Source organism: Phyllobates terribilis, unplaced genomic scaffold, assembly GCF_046119375.1.
Source record: "Phyllobates terribilis strain yellow unplaced genomic scaffold, ASM4611937v1 Scaffold_37__1_contigs__length_12642776, whole genome shotgun sequence".
NCBI lineage: Eukaryota > Metazoa > Chordata > Amphibia > Anura > Dendrobatidae > Phyllobates > Phyllobates terribilis.
The window spans coordinates 7836005-7847007 of record NW_027362797.1 but is presented as its reverse complement, the minus strand read 5'-3'; the positions used below and the strand labels follow the sequence as shown (position 1 = coordinate 7847007).

The window sequence follows — 11003 nt, the reverse complement described above, 5'->3', positions numbered from 1 at the left end:
GACATTAAAATACCTAAGCAGTTACACAAAATAATAAGGATTAAGGAAGAAATTTACTATACGATCCCCCATATCTTCCCTTTTTCTGCAGAGTCTGAACTCGTACCTAACTCCTGCTCGTTGTCACTGTACTTCCGTTTGTGAGTTTGTGGTCCACTCGCTACTTCACTGCAAGTACCCTGTGGGTATCTGGTTCTGCCTTTCCCTTCCTGTCTGTTCCGTGTGAACAGAGCCCTGTCCCCTCTGCTCTGCCTTGCTCGCCGCTCCGGTGGTTCTTGCCTGCTCTGCCTTGCTCACCGCTCCGGCGGTTCTTGCCTGCTCTGCCTTTGCTCACTGCTCCAGGTGGTCTCGCTCTGCTCTGACTCTTTGCTCACTGCTCTGGCAGTCTCGCTCTGCTCTGACCCTTTGCTCACTGCTCCGGCAGTCTCGCTCTGCTCTGACCCTTTGCTCACTGCTCCAGCAGTCTCGCTCTGCTCTGACCCTTTGCTCACTGCTCCGGCAGTCTCGCTCTGCTCTGACCCTTTGCTCACTGCTCCGGCAGTCTCGCTCTGCTCTGACCCTTTGCTCCCTGCTCCGGCAGTCTCGTCCTGCTCTACTCTCGCTCACCGCTCCAGGCGGTCTCGTCTTGCTCTGCTCTTGCTCGCCGCTCCGGGCGGCCTCACTCTGCTGTGTTTGTCCACCGCATCTGCGGTTCTGTTCCCGAGTCCCAGTCTGTACTGGGTCCTATCCACTCTGTGCTCCAACCTGTCGTACCTGCCAGTACCTCCCTGCCTGCATACCAGTCGTGCTTACCAACATCCACCTGCCTGCATACCGGCCGTACCTGCCAGTACCTCCCTGTTTGCATACCAGTCGTGCTTGCCAGCATCCACCTGTCTGCATACCTGCCGTGTCTGCCTGTACCCACCAGTCTGTGTGCCAGCCTAACCTGCCTGTTCCTGTATTCCCCAGTGTGGGTCAACAGCCGTGTCCGGGGTCTGACCTGGAGTAGCACCTGGTCCCTCTGCTCGGTCCCTCCTTGGTGCACTGGCGTCGTATGCCGTCGTGCGACCTTGGTCGGATCGGGTGGATACTTAGTTACTCCCCTCCAGGCATTCACTCTCCGGTACGGTCCAGTGGAATCACTACATATACACGCACACGCCAGTCAGTCCGGGCGTGTGCATTACACAGAATGGATGACATTACAAGTGTCTAGGGCCAGAATGGGGGATATTACAAGTGTGTAGGGCCAGAATGGGGAACATTTCTAGTGTACGGCGATATAAATTGGGGAATATCATCAGTATAAGGGGCCACAATGGGGGAAATTATTAGTTTATGGGGTCACATTAATAATGTCTGCAATTGTTGCCTCACACACTAGTAATACCCCAAATTGTCGCCCTATAACTTAAGAATGTATGCGACCACAATTAAGGACATTACAACTGTAGCAGGGCATAAAAGGTGTATGTTACTACTGTATGAGTGCCACTGGTAGGGTCGTTACTGGTGTATTTGGGTGCAAAGATAAACATTACTACTATATGGGGGCACAAAGAAATATTAATATTGTACTTGGTACTACATAAGGGGACATAAGCATTAGTATTGTATGGAGCCACAAAGAGGGATATCACTACTTACGGTATTGTACGTTATTGACAGGTCAGTGGTTGGGTATGACAGCAAACGGCACGTCAATCAGCCGGGGGAGGATGCAGTTTGGTAGTGAGTACAACGTGAGGCTGAAAAGCTAGAAGTATATTGTCAGGTCCCAATGCACTTCCAGACATCACTTCAAAACACAATTTCTCACTGCTGGATCAATGCTTTGGGTTCATAAAAGGATCAACTGGTGTAGCCTTTAAAGGTCTGCACAATCATATTAATGATTTTGGGGTGACTGAGGGTGGGGAGTAAAGGGTTTCTGACAGATTCCCTTTAAATGTGATTTAATCAGCATTTAGAAGCGTTGGCACACATCAACGCATTTCTTTACTATAGGGAAGAGTTGGTTGCTTCATCCATTATCATATTTATTTCTTTCATTGTAACAAATGTTTGTTTTACTAGCTTTGACTTCTCTTTTCTCTTTCCATGGAAGTTTTTTGTGGCTTTATATCATACAGAACAGTACTATTTGGCTGCCTGTTCTTCTGCGAAAACACGTGAATGTCAAGGGAATGATTGCCATCGGCCTTGTTCTTTCATCTAGAATGATCCATTGGCACATTCCTCACAATTGTGAAATTTAACTTTTTTTTTTTTAAAGAGAAAGCCTCCATGGTTACTATAAAGAGAAGCAAACAAAAATGAGAAACAAGCATGAATATTTGCACATTTAATAAAATATAACAGTTTAGCAGGAATGACCATCAATATTATCAGTGCCGCAATTTCTTTTATTTGATCACATTCCGGGATGTGGTTAAACATAGCATCCATTCAATGATTGTAGAAGCAGTTTGATTAAAACAAAACAATTGCAAATTTTTGTATGTGGTATGTGTAGGGGTTTTATTTCTTGTTTTGATTTTTTTGTTTTTTTTAGTGGCCCTGTGTTTGCATAGTATTTTTTTTGTTTTATTTTCAGTTAGTCATCAGAAGGTGCTGAGTAGAGATGAGCAGATATTTTGAAATTAGTATTTGCCAACTTCGATGAATTTTGCCCAATAAGTTGATTGGCGGTGAATAAATTTGAGAGAATCTCAATACAGGAAAGCTTGTAATTGCTCAGCAAATACACGTGGAGGAGAAGAGAGAGAGAGAGAGGACCTGGCTGGTATAGCTTACACTCCACAGGAGAGAGAGAAAAAGAGAGCGAGAGGACCCCACTGACCACAAGAGCTTCCATTCTAATGGAGATGGAGGACCCTGCTCACCATTAGAGCTTACACGCTACAGGAGAGAGAGAGGACCACGCTGACCAAGAGAGCTTACACTGTAGTATACAGAAGAGAGAGTGGACCCTGCTGATCATAAGAGCTAACACTCTACAGGTGAGAGAGAGAAACTTAGGCGTCACTCACATGAGTGTATAACTTGGACTAGTGCTGTCTGATGTTTATTCCAGGGACAAATAGCCACCTCCAGCCAAAGCCAGAGGCGACCCAATCTTACCCCCAGCGCCTGCCCGAGTTCTCACCCGAGCAAGGCAGTGGGAGCCAAAGACTGTGCTTCCCTCCCGGAAGAGGGAAGCCAACAATGCTCTCCTCCCGAAAGAGGAGAGCCAGGGTGGTTCAGGGGGGAGTGGAACCTGATGGCCACACACTTTCCCCCTAGACCTGCCAAGAGAGGAACCAGTTAGGGAAAAGCATACCGACAAAATCCTAGAAGGACGTGACACAAGTGAATAAGTGCACACACAGTGACAAAAAGATTAAATAAATAGCGAAGGTTTCACAGTATAATACTGCCTGGACCTTCGACCGGGAATTGAAAAATTCCAGATCCTAAGGCCAGAAGGCCCGGAATAAGGGTGTGTGCAAAGAAAGAAAATTTGAAGTGCTTGTGCAAATGTGCCAGAAACTCAAGTGGGGTTCCCAATACCAGTGAGTTAAGGCACCCCAGGGTCACCAATCCTGGGGCACTTCACACTTCGGGCTTTCGATCTTCCCCGGCCCAATGGCGTCGATCCTGGGGGGCCATGCTTTCCACTAGATGACTATATTAGCCACCTGGCGTACTAATAAGGGCCTAAACCCCAGTGTCCATCAATCTGCTAGGGTGGCCGACGGCCAAAGCCGCCTTTTCGAAAGGTACCGAGAAGCGATTACCTGAATTGGTTATAGCCTATTGCTGCACCATAGCCCCAAGAAGGCACCCATTGTAGGGACAGGGACAAAGGCTCCCCTTAGGAAGACATGTTGTTCATCAATAGGCACCTTAAAACCCACAACTATACTGCTTGTTGCAGATGCACCCCACATGTTTTTAATCTGCATAAGTCCACCTATTTTCACACATTCTCCTCTTTTCTCCCCCCTAATGTCCCACGCGCCTCAAAACCGGGAAGGGTGGGGGGTAGAGAGAATAAATAATTAATGAACAAACGAGCAGCGGTCCCCAGTGCTTCCCAGTCTGTAGGCTCCCTACAGACTGAAGTTGGCTGCTGCAGCACTGCCAGATAAAAGCCAGGAGCCCATTATGATACGTGCAATGTCTGTTCCATTCTTCCATTGTCCCATTGTTCCATTGCCCCCTAACAATGAGACAATGGAAAAATGCAAGAATGGAACGGACATTGCACGTGTCATAATGGGTATGTAGGGAGCATACTGGGGACTGCTGCTCGTTTGTTCAATAATTAGTTACCCTCTCTACCCCCCACCCTTCCCGGTCTTGAGGAGCATGGGACATTAGGGGGGAGAGGAGAATGTGTGAAAATAGGTGGACGAGAAGCGATTACCTGAATTGGTTTTGGCCTAGAGCTGCACCCTGGCCCAAAGAAGGCACCCATTGTAGGGATAGGGACAAAGACTCCCCTTAGGAAGACATGTTGTTCATCAATAGACACCTTAAAACCCACAAATATACTGCTTGTTGCAGATGCACCCCAAACGTTTTTAATCTGCATAAGTCCACCTATTTTTACACATTCTCCCCCCCCTGCCCAATGTCCTACATGCCTCAAGACCGAGGGGGGGGGGGGTAGAGAGGATAACTAATTAATGAACAAACGAGCAGCTGTCCCCTCCCCCCCCCGGCTTCCCAGTCTGTAGGCTCCCTACAGACTGAAGCTGGCTGTTGCAGCACTGGCAGATAAAAGCTAGGAGCCCATTATGACACGTGCAATGTCTGTTCCATTCTTCCATTCTTGCATTCTTGCATTATTCCATTGCTCCATTGTCCTATTGCTCCATTGCCTCCTAACAATGGGACAATGGAATAATGCAAGAATGGAAGAATGGAACAGACATTGCACGTGTCATAATGGGCTAGTGGCTTTTATCTGGCTGTGCTGCAGCAGCCAGCTTCAGTATGTAGGAAGCCTCCAGATTGGGAAGCAGGTGGGACCGCTGCTCGTTTGTTCAATAATTAGTTACCCTCTCTACCCCCCAACCCTTCCCGGTCTTGAGGCGCATGGGACATTAGGGGGGAGAGGTGAAGAGAATGTGTGAAAATAAGTGGACATATAGGGGACATATCAGATGTTAAACTGATAAGAAAAGGTACTACAGTTGATCTTAGCCAAAAGGCAGAGAAGCGATTACCTGAATTGGTTTGGCCTATGGCTGCACCCTGGCCCCAAGAAGGCACCCATTGTAGGGATAGGGACTGAGACTCCCCTTAGGAAGACATGTTGTTCATCAATAGACACCTTAAAACCCACAACTATACTGCTTGTGTTTAACCTCGCCCACACCACTGATTGACTGCTTTCTGTGTACACTGTGCATAGGCAGAAAGCTACCAATCATTAGTGGACGCAGGATTACACAGAGCTCATGAAAATGGAGGACTCCATGGCAGCAGGTTTACTAGTCCTCTAGGGATAATCTCCTGCTGTTAAAACAGTGATTTTATCAAAACTACAGCAAGCAGCCCAGTAAGTGACAAATAGATGGAATTAGGGTCTTTGTGTCCACAATTTGGTGCTCTCATGTTAGGTAGAAAAAACGTGTTGACTGAAGTCAGTTATTTCCAAGGCTGTGTTAATCTAAACAAATAAAATACCTTCGCAACAAGCATTTATTTCAGTTTACAAGCCTCAAATACCTATGAAAAACTTCTGTAATGCAGGTACACAATTAAATCCAAGAGTATCTCTGGTGATATAATATATATATATATATTTTAAGATTAAATTTTTGATACATTACTGTAACTATTTGTTACACTTCTTGAGATACATACAGAACGAGTTAACCCCATTCTCTTGATTAGTGGGAGTCTTAATAGTAGGACGCCTGGTGATCAGACCAGGAAAAATGTAAGCCTATTCTGACATCCACCATACATGTACGGCACATGTATGGTGGCGATGTATGGAGTAGACTCAGGTTTTGAACCCACTGCACAAACAAGTTTTTTTTTCGCCACTGGAATGGCGCTTTAAATGTAAGCCCCTCTGTTCCCATTCTTATACTCACCTTCCGTCAGCTTTATCTTTTACCGACGCCGCTCTGGTCCCGTGGCACCATCTTGTGCCAGTAACTTCTGACTGGCCAGAAGTCAGAAGTTATGTTACAAGAGCTCAATACAAGTCTTTATGAGAGGCAGGACGAGGCCATAATGAGGCTCTCATAAAGATGTATTAAAAAGTGACTTCTATGCTCTGTGAAGCACTGGAGCTGCCGGCAGGTCATTCTTTGGCCGAGACAGCGCTGGAAAAGGATGAAGGTGGCGGCAGGCGAGTATGAGATGGGGAAAGGGGAATCACATTTAACCCCTTTACGACGTGGTGCGTATTAGTACGCACCACGTCGTTACCCCCAGTTCAGCGCGGGCTCCGGCGCTGAGCCCTCACTGAACCGGGCACATGTCAGCTGTATAAATTAGCTGACATGTGCCAGCAACAGCTGCAGGTGGAATCTTGATCCACCCGCGGCTGTTAACCAGTTAAATGCCGCTGTCAATTTCTGACAGCGGCATTTAACTTGTACTTCCCGGAAGCGCGTCATTAGCCCAGCCCATCGATGACCCCGTCACGTGATCGCAGGTCACTGATGGGTTGGCATGATAACCCGGGGTCTGCAGAAGGCCTCTGTGGTTGCCCAGTGGTCGGCGCTCATAGCAAGTGAGCATTTCTGCTGCATATAGGCGATCTGCTCACCACCTGTATGCAGCAGAGGAGATCAAACAACTGCTGCTTCAATAGTCTACTATGGAGACTATTGAAACAAGCAGAAAGTGTAAAAAAAGAAATGTATTTAACAATATTAAAAAAGTATATAAAAGTTTATATCATCCCCCTTTCAGCCCATTCAAAATAAAACAATTGAAAAAAAACCCCACATACACATATTTGGTATTGATGCCTTCAGAATCACCCGATCAATATAAAAAAAGAATTAATTCGATCGGTAAACGGCGTAACGAGAAAAGCATTCTAAACGCCAGAATTAAAGTTTTTTTGGTCGCCACAACATTGCAATAAAATGCAATAACGGGCGATCAAAACATCTGGTAGTGGTCCTGGTCGATTGCGAACCTGAGAAATCTCTGATGGGCAGGGTGCAGGTATGCGTCTTGTATGTATATGGTGGTGAGAAATTCTCCCTTCTCCATGGACGCAATGATGGACCGAAGGGACTCCAAGCGGAAGGGACGTACCCGTACCAGTACATATTTGTTGAGCTGTTTTAGGTCCAGTATGGGCCGTACGCCGCCTCCTTTCTTGGGGACTACGAATAGATTGGAGTAGAACCCTCGGAAGAGCTCGGCCGTGGGGACCAGTAATATGACTCCTGCTTGAAAAAGAAAGGAGACTGCTTGGCGGAAGGCACAAGCCTTGGCTGGCGGCTTTGGGGGAACAGAAGGAAAGAGTCTGTTTGGTAAGTTGGAAGACAGACTTTATGAAAGAGCAAAAGTCAGCCGACAGGTCTTGTCCGACTTTTGCGTCGACCGCAAGTTGTCCCTGCGTGGGGAGCGGTTGCTATTTTGTGCTGGACGCGAGACGGACCAGCCCGAAGAGTTCCGAAAGGATCGGAATAGAGTTTGGTTACGCTTCTTGTAGGTGCGTTTGGGTTTCAGTTGGGGGGAGAGAGGTACTCACCCCCGGTGGCGTTGGATATCATCGTGTCCAACTGTTCACCGAAAAGTCAACCACTGAGGTACGGGAGGTGCGTGAGGGACTTCTTTGAGGCTGCGTCTGCTTTCCATTCCCGCAGCCAGAGGATACGCCGAATCGTGATGGCGTTTGATGCTATTCCCGCTGCACCCCTTGCTGAATCCAGAGCTGCATGAAGCATGTAATCTGCTACAACTGCTATTTGAACCGCTTGGTCCGACCGCTCAGGAGCAGATACTTGGAGGCCAGCTTGTAAATTTTTGGGCCCAAACCAGGATGGCCTTAGCAGCCCAAACTGAGGCGAACGCGGGAGCCAGGGAGGCCCCATGCGGCCTCAAAAATTGAACGAGCCATGCGTTCCACCTGCCGGTCTGCTGAATCCCTGAGGGTTGAGGTATCTGGCAGTGAAAGGAGTGACTGTGCTGCTAGTCTAGAGACTGGGGGATCCACTTCGGGTTGATCTGTCCATTCGTTGGTGACCTCCTGTGGGAAGGGGTACCACGCCTCCAGATATTTGCGATTGGTAGAAATGTCCAGCACCCGATGGATGGATGAGATTACGTCCTCAACTAGCGCTGTATTGCTAGGGGGGGGGGGGGGTTGGGATCAGGGAACCTTCAGTTTCCTTGTCCGAGTCGGAATCACAGATGCCTTCCGAATCCTGTGCATCGCTAAGGCATCTCCTGCTGGGTGAAGCGGGGCGGAGGCCTTCTCTGGTCAGGGATCGCTGCGGAGATCTGCATTGTCTGTCCCTGGTAGGGGACGGTCTAGATGACCTGGAACTACGGTGTCTTTCCCTAGAAGGGGATGACCATGTGCTATGGGATGATGCAGATGAACGTGACCTGTGGGTCCGCTTGCGTCCAGATCTAGACGTGGATGTGCCCGGGTCGTCATGTCCCTGAGTCGAGCTTTCCCTTTGCAGGGCAGTGTTCATAGCCGAGGCATGACTCTGCCGAGCCTGAAGCAATGTGGAGGCTAGGTTATCTATAGACTGCGTCATAGATTGTGACCCATCCCGGCATGTCATTAGACACCGAAGCATTGGCAGGGGCTTCCTGGGGCTCTGGCACAGTAGTCTGGGTGCAGTCCTGGCAGTGCGGGTACGTGCTGCCACTGGGGAGAGTATTACTGCAGGCTGTACAGAGTGCATAAAAGCAGTCCTGCCTGGTTCTCTTGGACCTTGAGCCCGGCATAGTGCACTGGGGTGGCTATGCAGAGGGCCCTACAGGGGTGGCTATGCAGAGGAGCCTATAAGGAATAATGGATTCACAGCCGAGGAAGAACTCCAGCTGTGATCTTATCCCACCAGTGTGTCCCTGGGTCCAGCGCCGAAGATCCACAGTCCTGTGCCCCCCGGAGACTGGCTGGCCTGGTCTGGGTCGGCCGACCAGTAACTGCAGGGTTAATCCCTTATCCTGCAGCAGATAATGGCCGCCGGAGTAAGGTTAAGAAAGAAGGGGGAGCGGAGAGCTGAAAAGGGCGGCAGAGCAGTGTGAAATCGCACCCTTTCAGTCTCGATCCGCCCACTTTATGACACTGTAGAGTGTCATATTTGTCATCCGGGGGGCAGGCGGGAGAGGAGGTGGCGGCCTCGGCTAGGCCGAAGCCGCGGCCTAAATTAGATGCCTGATGCCCAAAGGGGCTGCAGGCCGGCGTGGAAGTCCGGGAGGGGGCCAGATCTGAACCGGGCCCCCCCGGATATAAAGGCAGGATAGCGGTGGGGTATTAGCGGAAGGGGGGGCCCTGTGAAGAGTCCCCCTGAGGCACCATAGAGCTGGTGCTGCCGCAGAGACAGGGCACAGGGAGGCCTGTGCCTCTCATGTCATGCCTGCCTGCACTCCCCCCGGCCCCGACAGGAGCCCGCAGCAGGGCTGGGGTCCCTGGATTCAGGCGCAGTGTGCTGGCTGCTGGGAGCTGCAGAGTGCTGCCTGTACAGGCCCTACCTGAGGCGTTTCAACCTAATACCCCCAGAGGGGGATTAGGGAGGTGATGCTGTCACCATCAGGGGGCTATATCCTCGCCTCGACCTCAACCCAGAAACCAAAAGGAATTGGGGAAGGAGGGGGGTCTCGATTTCGAACCAGCACCCGAGGGGCTGGGGAAGGAGCGACATGGGGAATAGCCATCTCGACTTCGACCGTGCACCCTGTAATAAGGGGCCGAGGAAGGAGCCATGCCAGGAGTCTCGCAGAGACCCACTTTTCTTTATCTGTAATCCCGTCGATGAAAAAGGAGTAAAAGTTTTAGGTGTGCCTCCTATGCGACACTAAGCAAAAACTGGAGATGGCTGACGCCGTCCAGGAGTGTATACTGCAGAGGAGGAGCCACGGTAAATCTTTTTCAGATTATGCATAGTGTTGCCTCCTAGTGTACAGCAGCATAACACTCATGGTCCCGTGTCCCCCAATGAGGCGACAGAGTAAATTAAGTTTTTTTACATTTCACTTTGCATTAATACCTGTGTTGCACCCGAAGGGTTGAAAAAAAAAATTTACAGCTGTTTTGAAGTATTTGAGTTGTGCGGTTTTTACTATGGTATCATTTTTGGGGAGTTTCCAAAATGTAAAAGCCTCAAAGTCCATTCAAATCTGAATAGGCCCCTAAAGGAACATGTTTTGTTAATTTCTTGAAAAAATGAAAATTTGCTGCTAAACTTTTAACCCTTCTAACATCCTATCAAAATAAAATGATGTTTGAAAAATGATGCAGATATAAAGTAGATATATGGGAAATGTTATCTATTAATTATTTGTACAGCATGACTAACTCGTTTAAGGATATAAGAATTAAAAGTTTGAAATTTGCAAAAAATATTGACCTAAATTTACTACTACTGTATGTACAATGTGTCATGAACAAAACAGTCTCAGAATCACTAAGCTACATTGAAGCATTTCAGAGTTATTACCACAAAGTGACACTGGTCAGATTTCAAAAATTTGGCCTGGTCATTAGGGTCAAAATGGACTCGGTCACTAAGGGTAATGGGAACCAGGAGAAAACACACATGAGCCACTGTTGTAGTATGGCTTCTTTAGAAAGAAAGGACGTATAGTTTCTGTAGTGATCTGAATACAGAGCTCATCTGACAGTTTTCCCAGTGAACTCAAGCCGAATCAGCCCAGTTTCAAAGAAGATATGAATGCAATTATTAAAATTAACTCATTTTTATTTCCAATAATTTGTTAAAAAAATTATACATAAAAACAGGTACTTTCAAAAATCACAAAGTCAAATCTCAATTACAAGCTTGTATTATTATAGTAAGTTGTCTCCTTTAATA

The 11003-nt window shown here is 48.0% G+C and overlaps 1 pseudogene; it reads right to left on the bottom strand.

Annotated features, from left to right (window-relative positions):
- Positions 1-4989: 4989 nt before the first annotated feature.
- LOC141182945 (U2 spliceosomal RNA) lies at positions 4990-5195 on the bottom strand (annotated as a pseudogene).
- Positions 5196-11003: the final 5808 nt, after the last annotated feature.